Source organism: Hibiscus syriacus, unplaced genomic scaffold (assembly GCF_006381635.1).
Source record: "Hibiscus syriacus cultivar Baekdansim isolate YM2019G1 unplaced genomic scaffold, ASM638163v2 tig00110435_pilon, whole genome shotgun sequence".
NCBI classification, from domain to species: domain Eukaryota; kingdom Viridiplantae; phylum Streptophyta; class Magnoliopsida; order Malvales; family Malvaceae; genus Hibiscus; species Hibiscus syriacus.
Genome location: NW_024062736.1, coordinates 789907 through 806852, shown reverse-complemented (window position 1 = coordinate 806852; position 16946 = coordinate 789907). Strand labels below are relative to the sequence as shown.

Sequence of the window (16946 nt, the reverse complement as noted above, 5' to 3'; positions counted from 1 at the left end):
CAAATCTAACAATAGTAACATAAATACATTAACGGACACAACTACAATTACATTTATTTAATTTGAACATACGATATATCTCATATTTATCAAACTACTCAATAATTAGTTTTTCTTTTTCCTTTATCCCATAAGTTTCAACTTTCTCTCGAGCTAAAATTACATAAGCACCATCATTTAATCACCAAAACATTAATTTTACCATTAATAACTTAATCAAAACTTTGAATTCAATGGTATGTGAATCAAGTTATAGTTTAGGGTTTCGATTACCTCATGAATTCACAGTATATGTACACTAAAATGGTGTGTGGCTAGTGGCCATCCAAATCTTATAGTTACATGCACTAAGAATTTTTGATAAATCTGAAGTTCCTCTATGTAACAGACTAAACATTCAACCATGAAATTTTGGTAAAGAAATGGAAATAGAGATGATGACGAATTGTGGAATTCAGTGGGTTGAGGGGTGTTTTTTTACGTTATAATATATATATATATTTACCATTCTTTTTAAATGACACTACATCCACTATCATTTACAGAATGTCTAATTGTTATGCAAACTCTTTATTTTCCGTACTTTTCAATTTAATCCTCTATTTGGTAGCTTACTCGTTCGATTATCAATTAGAAATTACAAAAGGACGATAGATCATTTGACAGACCGAAATTAATGGGTACAAATTTTGAGTAACTAAAATTAATATAATAATTATTTATGAAATTTTCAATTGTCGGATTTAAAAATTTTCCTACAGTAAGATTAAAAAAAATCTAATTCATAAATATAAAGATATTACACTGAAGTTCTATAAATTCGAATTTAAGTTTAATCGAATCCGGAGTTATTCTATTAATGGTGAGTAGCAGCGCCTGCTGGACGAATGCCCAGGTCGGGTAGGTTTTACCAACCACGCGCCGAAACATTCCTGCAAGTTCCGAAGGGTTTCCCAGGCTGCATGAGAATAAGACAGACATTTCAACAAAATTCATCTTTAAAAGTTGGTGAAAATTTGGAACAAAAAAAAGCATTGTAAATAAGGCATCAGTCGGCGGCAAAATAAGCTCTGAAATGACATTGAACAAACCTGACAGGCTTTGATAGTATTACATCCACATAGTGTCCGGCCATTCATGGTATCCACATCACCAAAAACACCATCTCCATCACTCCTCTGCATGATTTATCCCGTGTTTAGTACTAACTTTGTATGATTTTAAAACAAATTTATAGATTGAATACCAGATAAAAAGTCGACAGCCAAGAAGTTGGGCATCTTATTCCCTGCTGCTCTGTAGCAGGTTTGGACCATATCAGTAAGTGGTTTCGAATGCTCTTTGCAAACTACATCTTCAGCTGGTAAAGTGGCGAAGTAATTCATAAGGAAAAGAGATGCCCTTTTTGAAGGAAGCGGCTTTGATTCTTTTCTGTTTTGGCATTTGCCTGGCAGTACCCCATTATCTCCAGCTGAAACCCCAACAAACCATCAAGGCAGCTTGTATATATATATATGATATGAATGCATAAACGAAGTTATGTACCTTCGTTTTCCAAAAAGTAGTTCCACTGATAAGCAATTCCTTCTTCCGCTTCCTTCCATTGAGCTGAAGAGAAGACCAAACACCTGTGATTTGCTTGCAGCATTTCTTTCACGGTAGGCCAATCCTCACCATTTTTGGGCATCTTGGACAATGGAAACAAGAACTTGGTCAAACGGGTGGTTGCAAAAAGCTTAGTTAAGCCTTTGGGTGCACGCACGTAGTCCTGGATTATAATGGTTACAATCTGTGTTGGATTTCGACTCAAGAATCCTTCCACTTCCCTCAAGGTGTTACTTGCAGGTTGCTAAAAGGAAATCCAATGAGCATAAAGCAAACTATTCCATAAAACTTGAAAAATATATGATTTCTGAAGATGGAAAAGTTATATTACAAAGGCAGTGTGCGTGAAACATTGCCCTCCGGATGAATGGCAGAGCCAAATATCGCCCTTGAAATCGTACATGTCCAACATCAGCCCCCTAACTCCATTCTGAACAATGAACAAAAACAAAATTAGTAGAGAAAACGAAGAAATTTGTTTTTCCATTCTAAACAATTCCTTCTCTTATAGTTTCCTTGAGATTTGTAGAAGATTAAGAAATACAGACCACCAATTGATTAGTAACCGAGTCTTCTTGATTGTAAATCGTCACTCTTTGAACACCTGGTAAAGTTGGAGCAGCAACCATGCTGAACGAATTGTGAGTCAGCAACCATGAATACTTGTTGAAAGGTAATCCATTAATCTGCCACACCACAATTCACACCCAAAAAAAAATGAATTTGCGTCATTAATTGCTGAAACCACCAAATGAAAACACCTACACGCATAGAATTACTAGAACCAATCACCAAATAACACACAGAAACGGAAGCAAAGAGCTCCCTTACCAAAAAGGAAACAAATCTGCACCATGTTAGCCAAAAACAGCAAAAAACTATCATTAAGATTCAAAAAACAGAAGCTTACAACAGCAGTGGGAATGGTGGCTTTGTTTCTGATACAAAAAGGATGAATCTTGCCCAAAACAGGACAGTTCTCACAATAAAGACCTGGACCACAATCTGTAGCCTTGGTACATAAATCATAAATCTGCAAAATCGTCAAACATTTTCATTAGAACAAGAAGAAGAGGAGACAATGTGAAAGGATAAAAAGAAGAAAGGCACCTGGCAGGCTCCCCAAGAACAAGAAGAGGAAACGTTGATGAAGGAAGAGGTGAGTAACAGAAGAAACAAGTACCCCACTGCAGTGGCTCTGGATAAGTCACTGTGGGCCGTTGAACACGTCCGGGAAATGGCAAACCAGAATTTGAACTCAGGGAGTCGGCGAACGAAAGGGCGAAACTCATCGGATCCGCGGGCGGGGAGGGAATGGCCTTCCTCCATCTCGGGATCCACCTGAGGGGAAAGAAATCCCATCAGCAGACTCAGCAAGTAAATGCTGAGACCGTACGTGATGATGTAGGAGCCATGCACCAAGTACATTCGCAAAGCGTAGATCGCCATCAAAGCCAGACATCCGATCCTACAGCTAACGATGTGCGGGACCGTCTTGTCCAGGACATGTTGGTACAGCCGCGAAATATTGAACGTCCACCGCGATACGACGGATGAATGGTCACCACCGCCAGTCGGTACGGTCTCCATCGGATGGCCCCACAAAGCAAACAAAGGCATATTTCTCTCTTTTTTTTCCCAGATAAAAACAAGGCTCCGTTTCTGACATTGTCCTCTTCTTATAACTAACTCTACGAAGCCTCCTTCAGCGCATGGCTTTTTAGTTGGGTCAACGTCATCCACCGGTTGCGGTGAACCGGACCTTTTTTTCCCAAGAAATTCAGATCATGTTCCTTTTTTAAAAAAAATATTAAGTAAATAGACAGTAAATATCTTCTTCATATTTCTGAATTTTAATTATGTAATAAAATTTTATTTTTATTTTTATAATATTAATATTTTGGATTAAAGTTTAATATAAATCTATGTATTAATTTTAATTTTTAATTTTAATTTTTATTATAGAATGAATATTTTCTTACATATAATATTTTGATTTAAAATATTAAATTATTATTGATTAATTTATATATTTTAGTTTAAATATATTTTAAACTCAAATAAATTAAACTGTCTCAAAATATATGTGTTTGTGATTTTTTTATATAAATATTTAATAAAAAATTAAAAATTATTTGAATTTAAAACATAAAAAATACAAATAAGTATTAAAATATTAAAATGAGAGCTGAAATCCAAGTTTTCGAATTGTTCTTATCATCTGCCACGTGACATTTTTTTACTATATATATATATATATATATATATATATATATATATATATATATATATATAACTCAAAATTGGATTAAAGTAAACAAGGTATAAAGTGAGGAAACGAATAATCTTGTAGGGCTAATTTGATTCGGCCTTAATGATAATCCTTTAGAAGCCCATAAGAATTGCAATTAACTGAGCCCAATAAGCATCATCGCGGCTTAACTCGACAATCCACACCTCCACACCTCCGTGTCGCCGCAATTTCAATCCGAGTGGTTTCGAGCTTTCCGATGCCATATCACGCGCATTGTCTCCCCATCATTTCCTCTTTTGTCTGGACGAGACAGATCCTACTAATTCATCGAAGAAAAACAATACGGTGAACCTATGGTAAAAACTAGACAACAAAAACCCAAACCCAACAAACAACATCCCCAAGCAAGTTTTACTTCTTTTTTCTTTTATTTCTTTATATGATATTTGATCTCCTCTTTTGTGTGCTTTTAATAGGTCTGGGTTTTGCAATTTGTGAATGCTACTGATAGAAGAGCAACCAAATAACTGAATGATACTTCAGTTTAATGCTTTTCACGGTTGATTGATTCTTCATCCTGGTAAATTGCCCAACAAAATTGCTTGGTGAATAGGTAAAAAAGAGGGAAAACAGGCAGATATTTCTCAGTTTCTTGCCGGGCTCGATGCATTGAACCTAAAAGTAATCAAAGTGATTGCAGATGGTAATTGCTTTTTCAGGTTTGTATCTTTTAATCCGATTTTTTTTGTCATCTCATTCTTTTTCTAAATACTTTCATAATATATCATGTAGCATCCATGCCATTTATGTTTGTTAAGATCTGATTTTGGTACTTCATTGCCATTATAGAGGTGCGCATTTTTGCTGATAAGTTGGAAGGTGACGAAGAGCAACATGGAAAATGCCGCAGCATGGTGGCGCAATATATAGTGGTAAATAATATTGATCAAGGATTGGTTATTATTTTTGTTATAGCTGTGTAAGAATCTCCGAGTCTCTTTTCAGATGTTTGCATTGGACATTATAAATATGTTAATTATCTGTAAGTACTCTTATTAATTATTTTGTTTAATTGTATCAGTTCCTGTACCTAGGAGTATGTTATATGTGCTATTTAGAACTGACTGGTACAACCGTACAAGTACACTTGCATCTTGAAATTTAAAGATAAGGGTATGAACATATAATCTCAGTTACTTTTAGCTACAGTTGTTTCACGCGCAAAAACAAGAAATCAGGTTAGTTAGATTCTTTTCCCCTTGGAAGGCTTGATGCAAACTAATTTGACAATTAATTTTCATTGTTGAATAATATATTTGTTCTAGTAGTTAACTCTAGTGAGCACATGCAAATCCCTCATGTGTCAAACAATTGAAATGAAGAAATAAATGATGAGCAGTGGTATTTTTTTTTATTGATATTTCACAAATTTTGTTGCTCACTTGATTTGGTGAATGATTTATTATGATATGTTCCTCATTTTCTATCGTTCCCCTCTGTTCCTCCCCCATCTTTTCTTCTTATTGAAGATTCTAACTTATAGGAAATCCTCACTTTTATCTGATATTAACAGAAGAACCGTGAAATGTTTGAACCCTTTATCGAGGATGATGTGCCATTTGATGAATACTGTCAGTACAAGGAAAAGGATGGCACATGGGCTGGACATATGGAACTGCAGGCAGCTTCTTTTGTTACTCAGAAATATATGCATACACTGAATAAGATCCTATCTTTTTCTCTCTTTTATGATTAGCCTTGGGCATCATGGAAGTCATACCACACACTTTTGCATTGTATACAGAACATGTCGCCGCACTGGTACATAAAGAATTTTGATGACAGAGCAACTCGCATGGTCCATTTGTATGTGTTATAGTATTCCTTTATTGATAACAGCAGTGCTCATTTTGCTTTCACTTCCTTTGGTTGTAGTCTATAGCATCTAATTCCTCTGTACGAAATGCAAATGTTTTTCAGATCATATCATGATGAGGAACATTACAATAGTGTAAGAACAAAAGTAGACCCCTGTAATGGGCCAGCAATTCCAATTATAATTAAGCTTTTAGGTTTGTCTTTTATAATTTTCCACTGTGACTGCTCTTATATTTATTCTGATTTAAGTTTGAATGTCTTAAATGATAACTATAGTCTACTAACTTCTAGTTTGTCAAAAGGCGGCGTCATCTAATCAATCAAAATTTGCAGTTGGTAAACCTAAGGAGGCAGCTGGAAAGAACAGGGTCAATCAAATTAGTAATGGCTGGAAGTGGTTGTGAGAGTGCTGAAAAAGTTGAAGAGGTGATGAACTATCATATATATATATATATGTGGTGTGTCTTTTCTAAGTTATGGCCTCAAGCCCCTTGTTTCGCATGCTCTAGAATTATGATATGCTTGGAATTTTCTCTTTGCATACTTGTACTCCTCTTTAGGTTTTACTACAAGTAGATGGCGATGTTGATTCTGCTATAGAGTTTCTGGCAGCAGAACAAGGGGCTGAAGGAGGTGCTGCTGTAAATGATTCACATACTTGTAATGCAAATGATTCTTATGGTAATTGCCAGTCAGTATTTAAGCTAATTCTAGATATTTTGTTAGAGTTCTCCCTTCATTACTTTTTCATTTTACTGTTTATAATGAAATAACACACTTTGTTTTTACAACATCTTATGTAGGATTTTTTACTTAGTAAGACAGTTGATGAGATTAGAAAGATCATTACAAGATGAAGTATGAAAATCCTATTCATACAATATATGGGTCCTAGTTTTTTATAATGAAGGGCCGCAATTTTATCTGTTGTGCCCATTCAACACCATCCTAGCTTTATTGGATTTATGGATCTGTCTCATGTGAAGATTTTCGGAGTTGATTAGGAAATTCATATTTTTACTTCAAATGGAACAATGTTAACTTGAAGAAGATTCATGTTGAAGTCCTCCTTTGCCTTTAGTTTCTCAGTGATTAAGAACAATTGATTTCTTTTTATTATTATTATTATTATCACCTCTGTTAAATCTGTTTTTTTTTACTTGATACCTGCTTGACATTTGGGGAGGTTTCACTTTGCTTTTTCTTTCTATGATGTTTGAAGAGAAATGTTTTAACATATATGGTATCCAGGTAACGATGAAAATGGAGACAACACAAGGAAGAAGCTGTAGAAAAGACCACGAAACAGGATCCATCTAGAATTGGCACTGAAACCTTTGATGGTAGCACTTATCGGCCGGATGAAAGGTTCAATGATGTGATGAAAATAATAAATCTTTTCCCTTAAAAAATTATATGTATGATTTAAAAGTAGGATTTTCACTCTTTTATCTTTCCAAACTGCTGAAGATTCCAAGAAACAAGTGTTGCCCTTGTGGATCAAAGAAAAAAATACAAGGCTTGTCGTGGATCTGTCTCAAGGAGGTCCTAGAATAAGCTCATAGTGTATTCCTCTGAAACTTTAGTTTGCTTTTGGGTCTATTTATGCTATCTGAGCTAAATGCAATATATATTAGTTCTATTACTCAAATTCAGCTAAACACTGGCACGCGCTGGACATTTTTTTTTTGTAGCACATGATTTTGGAACTTGAGTCTCTCTCTCATTTTTCCTAAACCTATTTTTTTGTATAATAACCAAACAAATGAGATCAGAAAGAGTAAAAAGGAACAGAAACAAGGCAAGAAAGGAGTATCTGCTAAATCTGCAGCATTTCCTGGATCTGATGGAGGGCCACCTGACATGGGAGCACTTTGCATATGAGCTTAGTTAGTGATTGCCTTTGCCACAATTATTATCCTAAATGATTTTGATGCATGATTGCATATATATATTAATTCTAATCTTTCAACGAGAATTTATTCTCGTTCTACTTGAGGAAGAAACAGAACTTTTGGTAGAAAAATTTAAGCCATTTTAGATAAGTACACCCTGCTGATTATTTTGTTCTTTGATTTGGGGTTTCATACAGGCCATAGGTAGGATCTTATCCTTACGTGCTGGCGGTCTGTGGAAAATGAATTTGAGTGCTCCATGCCCTCTGTCAAATGCTCGTTCTTCATTCTCGAGATTCCTTATCCATCCAAATGTTAATCAAGCAGAATAACCAGTTTGTGCTTTTTAACTCCAAAGTTTATTTTTGAGATTCCCTGTAAATAGTTCTTATGTATCTTTGGCAAAACATGAGATTATGCAAACATAGAATGATGATGGTGAAAAGATTAGTAACAGAAATGGTATAGATTCTTGTCTATATATGCCACTCTTGTTTCACATTCTATCCAAAGTGCCGGTAGCATTTGCTTCTTTTAGAAGCATAGAATATATTATAGGGTTCATAACTGTGTTTTGTGCATGCATACGGAAGACCTACCATCAAGTGTATGAAAGTTTTATTCCCTTGTACAAGTGCAAACTTGGTCTTATCATTTTGGGTCTTTCATGGCTTCAAGGAAACTGGTTCATGGAGCTTGCCTTCATTTAAAGTCAAAATGCTTATTTTGGCTTTTGATAAATAAATTCTAAAATTAGAAAGTTGGTTTGATCATAAAGATTCTTCAATTAAGGAAAGGTTTCATTTCAAATTTCATAATAACCAAACGATGCTTTAAGCAACAACTATATATTTATACATAACAGTATCAATCGAGTTAAGATTCAATTCAATTTACGGATTAGTTTGATTAGATTAAAATTTCTAAAGTTTGTATTTTTGTTGGTCAACAGGCCGTAGCCATTATCATGGTTTTATTCGTCACTCTTCTGTGGTGAAAACTGAAAGCCGCCCATTTTGGAAATAAAAAGGCAAAGTCTTTTCTTGCTTAAATCGGAAACTCGTATAAACCTTTCTTTGTTCCCCCAAATGGGAAATTATTGTTTTCAGCGTGCAATTATATGACATCAAATTTTTAAAGAATCAAAATACTTTCCATTGTAGAAAAGGAAATTAAACCAAATGGAAAACACAAACGAATTCTCATCTAAATAATATCAAAAGAAAGTCCCAAAATTGGAATTACATTTATATTAAATTAATATATTTTTAAAAAAAAGTTATATATATCATATTTTTATTATTATCTCAGTTATCTGGTCTTTTGACAGGTTCAGACACAATAATGACACGAAGTATACAAAGCCTGTGACATTGGGTAGGTTAGCCCACCATTGATATTTACTGAGAGATCTAATATTTCAATTTGTTTATTCACTGGTTCAAATATTTTTAGCATAAAAAGTGTGGTTTGGTCATGGTGTCGGCAGATTTTCATGATTAATTAAATCCGTTGTTTATTTGATTTTGCAAAGGTTTTTCCTTTTCTTATCGGCTAACTTTTCACTGAAAAAGATGAAAATAACAGCCATGTTCAACGTTTGTTTTGGTGGACCAAAGCTCACAACCCTCCATATTCGGCAGCTTGACAGAAACTTAACATGAAAAGAATGGACCAACTCCCTTTGAATTTTTCAATCTTTTTTTTATAGTTAAACGTCAATGCAATGTGTTACAAAGAAAATCAAATAATCGATAATTAGAAAATCTAAAGATAGATTTTATTAATGACAAAAATCCAACTGAATCAATTAATTAAAATAAATCAACTATTATCAACAAATAATACGTGCATCATATAAATAATCAATTTCTTAATTTACCGATTGACCGACGGGTTCTCTATTCAATGATTAAGAATTTTATTTATTGACATGCCTATATATAGAGAAAAGAAATGCCTGTTGGCAGCCAAAATTTGTTGAAAACAAAGGGGGACCCACTAAAGCTAAGCTAGTTAGCCTAGGTTTTTTTTTCCTTCACCTTCATAAATGGTCCAACCGGTTAACGTAAGTCCAACGAAAAGAATATGAACTATTTTTTTCTATTTCATCCAACGGATATGTTAATTCATTTTTTTAATAAAAACCGTTGATTTTATTAAAATATAAAAAATTAAATTATAATAAAAGTTTACTATTAAAAGTGTAAGCTTAACATATAATAAATATATTCTTTATAATTGTTAATAAAATAAAATTATTTATTTAATAACACAAAAGGATCATAAAAAATGTTAAAAATTTAATCAAATAAACTTGAATAAAAGCTAAATACGAATAGATTTGATTATATCGCAAAAGGGGATCAAGCTATTGAAAGATCATCGATAAATCACAATTCAGAGTCGAGTGACGTGAAAAAACTATCCACAAACACAAATCATGTATCCAAATCTAATTTTATGGTAAAAAGGGAAGATCGGCATGATACAAATAGACGTGGGATGTCAAATCTAATCATGAGAAAAATAAACGAAAACAATGATCAAACAACCGAAAATGTATCATAAATGCATAAAAATCGTGTCGATGTTGCTACGCGATCAAAAAGAAGAAAAAAAGATTAAAGATGACCCAAAGAAAAATGAAAAAAACTACCACGAAATCTAATAATAATTTTATTTATATTGACGTAATGTTAATTCGTATTTAGTACAATATTATTTTAAAATTTTTAATAAATTAATATGATAAATACAATATTATAACGTGAATGAGATTATAATTTAAGATGTTTGGGTTATTGAATGATCCAACCGACAGAAAAATTCGATTTAATGAGCCAAAAATTATTTGGTAGTGAAAGGAACAGGACATTAATGTAGTTACGCATATCCCTGTGGTCTCAAAAGGGACATAAGTCATATCAGTAACAATATTAAACCTAGACATGGCTAAAGAGACAAGTAGCAGTAAACTTTTTTCTCACTGCATCAGTGTTGCATTGTATTATTGGTTGGTTGCAGGTAAAGGATAATTCATTCATTCAGATGTGCAACTTGTTACACGTGGCAACAAAAAATCTGCTCATACAAGATTTTTTATTGTCTCAAATCGTATGTAAACGAGTGGTTGAGTATTGTTGGGTTAGAATGACTTGAAAAGTTTAAAATTATTTGAAAATTTACGAACTTAAAATGTTAAATTTGACTCTAATTAAAAATTGAAGTTTAACTCAATTCATAAAATTTGAATTAAAAATATTCTCAAACTTAGTACGATTGGAGCTCAAAGTCATATTAAACATAAACTTTAAATACATAAAAATTTATATTGCATTTAAAAAAAACAAATATATAAATATTAAGATTGTTAATAATTTATTTTAAAAAAAAATTAAATATATTTTTTGATATCAAATAGTTTACTTTGATTCATTAAGAACTCGAGTCAAATTCAAATCTAGTTAATATTAATCAAATTTTAACCAAGTCAAACTCATTTAACTTATGATATGCATTGTCTCTTATACAATCTTAATCTTAAATATGATATATACAAATGATTATTTGGTATAGAAAAAGAGTTTTTTTTTATTTTATTTTAAAAATATTATTCTCACAAATAATTATTATTTTGATAAAATAGCGGATTAAATCCAAAATGTGGTTGGAAGAATTTAGAGGTAAAGGAATGTTGGAAATAGAAAATAAATAAAAACAAAAGGCAGGAAAGGAAATAGAAGTGTAGGGAAGAAAAGAGGTGTGGTATATAACAAACCCAAAAATAGAATTCCAAAAACAGAAAGTGTCTGAAAGGAAAATAACATAATGAGTGGAGAGAGAGAAATGGCTAAAACCAAACCAAAGTACTGTAGAGGGAAAAACCCAAAGGAGAAGTTTTGTCAGTGTGAATGATGAAAGCGATCTAACACTTATCGCTACCCAATTTATTGCCTTTTTATTTGTTCCCTATTAATTTAAACACAAGCATGGGGACCAATGCCTACTCCCACACATTTGACATTTCTATTTCCTAAGATCACAACTAATTTTTCATTTTTAACCTCAAATTAAATGAGAATAAATAATATCTAGTGTAGAGATAATCTTATATTAAACATATCTTTTATTGAATGGATTAATTTTTTCTTGTTTTAGGATGCAAATACTGAAAAAGTTTTACTGGTTGAAGAAATCCTATAAATGGAAAGGCAAAAGTTGTACTCCTATCAAATCCCACACCCAACAGCAAGGCAAACTATTCTTTTATATATACTTAAAAATATCATAAAATAATTTATTAAATATTAAAATTCAAATGCTAAATGAATTAACTAATTTGAATACCACTTTACTTTTTATTGTTATTTTTTAGAAAAAAGAAAAAAAAATTGTAATGGGTAAAATAAAACAAAGAGAGAGAAGAGAAGGCTGAGGATTTGGCAGTGTTTCGTAGATCCTATTGCAAAGGAAGAGAGGATCTAATAAAGAGAGAGGGGGGGGGGAGAGAGAGACTTTACTTTTTGGTTTTTAAGATGCTACAGTGCCTGTTCTTTTTGCATTTGTTTCATCTTTTATCCGATCTTTACCTTGGCGCGTGGATACTTCACTTTTACCCCTACATCAAGATAAATTCGTGTAGAAAAGAACGCAGAAACCTCAAAGAAAGGGAAAGAAAAGTAACACCAATTGAATGTTATCTTTAAAAAGAAAGCGAAAGCAGTAAGGATGGAAATCAGTGTTTTGAAAATCGGACTGGATCGATCGGTTTAATCGGGAATCGTTATCTGATTCGGTTTATTTTACACGATTAAACCGTTATTAGTGAACTGAAAGAACCGCTGAACCGGCTGTGAATCATTTGAACCGGACTGGACCATGAACCAGTTGAAAACCGGTTATGTTTTTTTTCTAAAAAAAATTAAATAAAACGACGTGTCGTTTGTTAAATGAGCCGAGTCGAACTCGAGTATTGCTGAGCTCGACTCAAACTCGAAAACTTTAAAAGTAAGTCAACTCGACTCAAAAACTCTAGAGCTAAAAATTATCAAGTTCAACTCGAACTCGAAATATAATATTGAAACTTGAACTCAAAAAGGCTCGAACTAAAAAAAATAGAAGCTCGATTGAAACCTAAATTCAAGCTTGATTGAAGCGAAAGAATAGTTCGCTCTGTGCTCACCAAAAGACTCCATGATTTTGAAAGCCAAATTATCTCTATTATTTATAGAAGTCAGTTGGGATGCTCTTCTATATTTCTTAGTTATTTGGGATTGTTTTGTTTTCATATTTTTACTCTTTAGACTTTTGTGATGCTCTTCTATGTTTCTTAGCCATGTGGATTTAAAAAAAAATTAAACCAAACGACATCGTTTGTTATAATTTTTTTAGCCCCAAATTTATTTTTTTGATTATAATTATATTTATTATTTAATATGTTTTACCTTAAATATTATGTTGTAATTGATTTGAATCATTTTGTTTCACTTGATTTTATGATTTTTAACTTATATATGTTATAATTTGCTTTGAATGTGGCTTGTGATATAAAAAAACTATTTTTTATTAAATGTTTTTTATATTTTTATTTATTTTTTAAATAATTAATTAATTATAACGTCGTCCGATTCTTTCGACCGGTCTAACCGATTCGACGGTTAAACCAATGAACCAATAATACGATCGGTTCGTTGATCAGTCCGGTTCTAAAAACCATGACGAAAGAGCAGTTGAAGGGGACGATTCTTCATTTCTTTGCACCTATATATGTATTCACTTTACCAACCATTCATATATCTCCGTATGCAATCTGATTTAAAAAAATTGAAGAATGACGACCCAGATGACGAATTGGAAATTCATATTTTATTCAATTTAGGACCTTTATCTTCATTCCAAAGGTCAATAAAATCGGGAATGTATAAGGAAAGACGAATTAATATAATGTTAAAGAAAGACATATTAATATAAGGTTAAGAAAAAATGTGATCGAAAATTTAATAAGATACTTAATAAAGTCGGTTAAGCGCGATCGAAAATGTTGACCTAATAATAATGTTCTAGGTGGAAAATATGAAGAAATATTAAAAAATTTGGTAACCGACAAACTTCGATTATCGGTAGGTATCAATACATATATATAAGTATTGATACATGAGTTCATGAGTAGACAAAAGGTTGAAACTTAAACAAATCGTTTGAGCGCGACCGGAAATGTCAAATTACACATAATATGTTATATTTAGATATCGATACCTTTTTGATTCATGTATACAAGTATCGATACATGAGAAGAAAACAGGTAAGAACTTAAACAAATTGGTGAAAATTTAACATTTGAGGTTGGTTGAACTGGGGAAAAAATGTGAGACTGTAAGTATCGGTACTAATGTACAATTATCGATACGTGTAGTAACATATAAGAAACTTAATAAAATCAGTATTGCTAGACCGAAAATGTTGATTTACACATAATATATTATAGTTTGGTATCGATACTATTTTTCAATACATGTAGACAAATATCCGTACAAGTATTGATTTACAGGTAAGAAGCATCGATATCGTGCACACAAGTATCGATATATATAGTAAAATATAAGAAAGTGAAGAAAACCGGCTAAAATTTGACAATACCGGTTTATCGAGACCATAAATGTTGACTTAAACATTATATGTTATAGTTTGATATCAATACGTTTTTAAGTATATGTATAAAATTGTCGGTACTTTAGTAATTTAAAAAAATTACAATAAAAACATATCTAAAGTATCGATACCTTACACACATGTATCGATACATGACAATATAATATGTTAAAATTTGACAAAACCGGTTGCAATTTGACAAAATCGGTTGAAGGACAAAACCGGTAGGAATTTGACAATATCGATTGAAATTGGACAAAACCGGTTAAGCTCTACCGAAATTGTTGACGTGTACATAATTATAGTTTGGTATCAATACTTTTGTAAGTATATATATAAAAGTATCGGTACTTTAGTAATTTAAAAGAATTGAAAAAAAGAATTGAAAAAAAAACGGTTCGAAAGTATCGATACCTTACACAAAAGCATCGATACTTGGGGAATATTATCGATTAAATATAATTAACATAACCGGTTAAAATATTTTGAAGGCATAACAGAGAATTTGAAGGGGCATACGTTTCTGCGAAATAGAAATCATTACATAAACGTCTCGTAGTTTTTTGTTGCTGCGAAACAAAAGGGTTCCCCTGATTATAATTGAATTGAAATGTATGTTATTGAAAACCTAATTTTTTTTGTATTATAGTAATTGAAAATATGGTTAGGGTTTAAGGTTTTCGAAGTAAATAAGGATTTGGGATCGATTATAGGTAGAAATTGATATTCTAGGTAGAAAATAAATATCGATACTTTTATAAACATTATAGGTAGAAATTGATATTGTAGGTTGTATATGTTATAGGTATAAATACTTGTATTAAAAAATATTCTCATTTTTTGAACTCAAACGGTTATTATAGGATTAATTATCGATACTTGTATATTGGATAAATTGTATGTAACAAGTATTTGATTTAATTCAATGCAAGAATGTTCATAAATTGATATATTAAGGATAAACGAAATCAATGGATCTCTCAATTGTTTTTCGCGAATATGACTTTGAAATATAGTCGGAGAGTATCGAGACTAAAGAAAATCGAAAGCAACCACTATGTGGATATGTGTACTTCTAGTAAGTATCAATGTATTTGTGTAATTGTTGTTGAAATGATAATTGAATTAAAGTATTTAAGAACTTGAAATTGATTACAATTTTCAAATCTTAACAATATAACTGAATTCCAAATGATGAAGAAAGTTGTTAGTTACAAAATGGGTTCGATATGTAAACTGAATTTAGAATGAGTCTTAAAATGGGTTCGATATGAAGAAGTGTTTATGTTAAGAATGAACCATATACGACATTGTCCAAAAATGACAGAGAAAAACATAAAGCTTGGAGGAAATCACATGAACATAATGTATTCATTAAACTTGTAAATGTTGTGATAAATGATATATAAAAACACTAACATTATATATATTTTAAAAATGTAGGAAGTATCGACAATGTGTAACATCAAAAGAGTTCAGGACATAATTAACACTTGAAGATAAGAAGAAATAATATGTGTTGAAAGAAATAGGGTTTGGATCTTTGATCGAGTGAAGGATCGAACAATTTGGAGGGAATTGTGTCGATCGTTGATGGAGGAATTTGATGTGAAAAATTGTCGAGTTTGGTTCGGTGAATATTCATTTCCTCTGGGGGTCCCATGTGTTGTAGTCATATTGGGCCTACAAGATATATGCAGTAGTGTTGAAGAAGTAATTAAGAGGAAGAATAGGAAAACACTTGCCAACAAGTATGATTTAAAGACCAAGATTACATATGTTGTACTCGAGGAAGATATTAAAAGTGGTCGTTATGATGGGGATAACCTGAAGGCCCGAGTACTATTATATCTTATCAGAATCTTTCTTTGTTCAACGGGTGATACATCCCTGAGCAAGGACAATAAGAAGTTGATTTGTGACGAAGGATTGAAAGGTGAATTCAATTGGGATCAATTTGTCCATGAAAATTGATTGATGCAATCATGAACTTTCAGAAGCCGACAGCTACACATACCTCAAAAAGTGCATATCAATCTCATAGGTAAAAGAGTTGAAGAATGTGACGGGTTAAAAAACTTTTAAGTATATTTATTATAGAAAATGATAAAGTTCGTTATAAATATTGGTTCTATTGTTTGATTTTTGGACTGATTCTACAAATGTGTCAGTCTTCCAAAGAGCAGAGTGTCACGCACCCTTGCATAGGGCAAAGAATAAGTTGTTCGAGTGATGACAAAGTTAAAGTTGAAAAGACTGGCAAAGAAAGAAAGTGTAATAAAAGTAATTATATAATATTAAGGATTTAAAAAAGTGTTTTAATATTGTAATTTATTTTTGAAGATTATTGGCAAGGAGGAAAAGGAGAACGTAGAAGGGGGATTTTGGTGAGGGGAGTGCAAATAAATTTGACATTTTGATGTCTAAGTTGGCGGAGCTTAAAAAAAGTCATTTTAATTGTTTGCAAAGACAATCCAGAATCGAATAGGGGATTGAGAGCATTAAGGAGTAAGTGGGGGGAAAAAGTTGATGAAGTGGTGAAAGAAGTGGTGGAATTGAGGGGTGAATTGAAAGGGGTGATGAGAGAGCTTAAAAAAAGTTTGATGACGGGAAAAATACCATGGTTGAAATGAAAGACATGAAGAGTTATGTGGAGGAAAAAT

At 32.1% G+C, this 16946-nt stretch overlaps 2 pseudogenes; one reads left to right on the top strand and one right to left on the bottom strand.

The window, feature by feature from the left end:
- Positions 1-907: 907 nt before the first annotated feature.
- Positions 908-3195, bottom strand: LOC120125610 (annotated as a pseudogene).
- A 1364-nt stretch (positions 3196-4559) lies between these two features.
- Positions 4560-7713, top strand: LOC120125609 (annotated as a pseudogene).
- The last annotated feature ends 9233 nt before the right edge of the window (positions 7714-16946 follow it).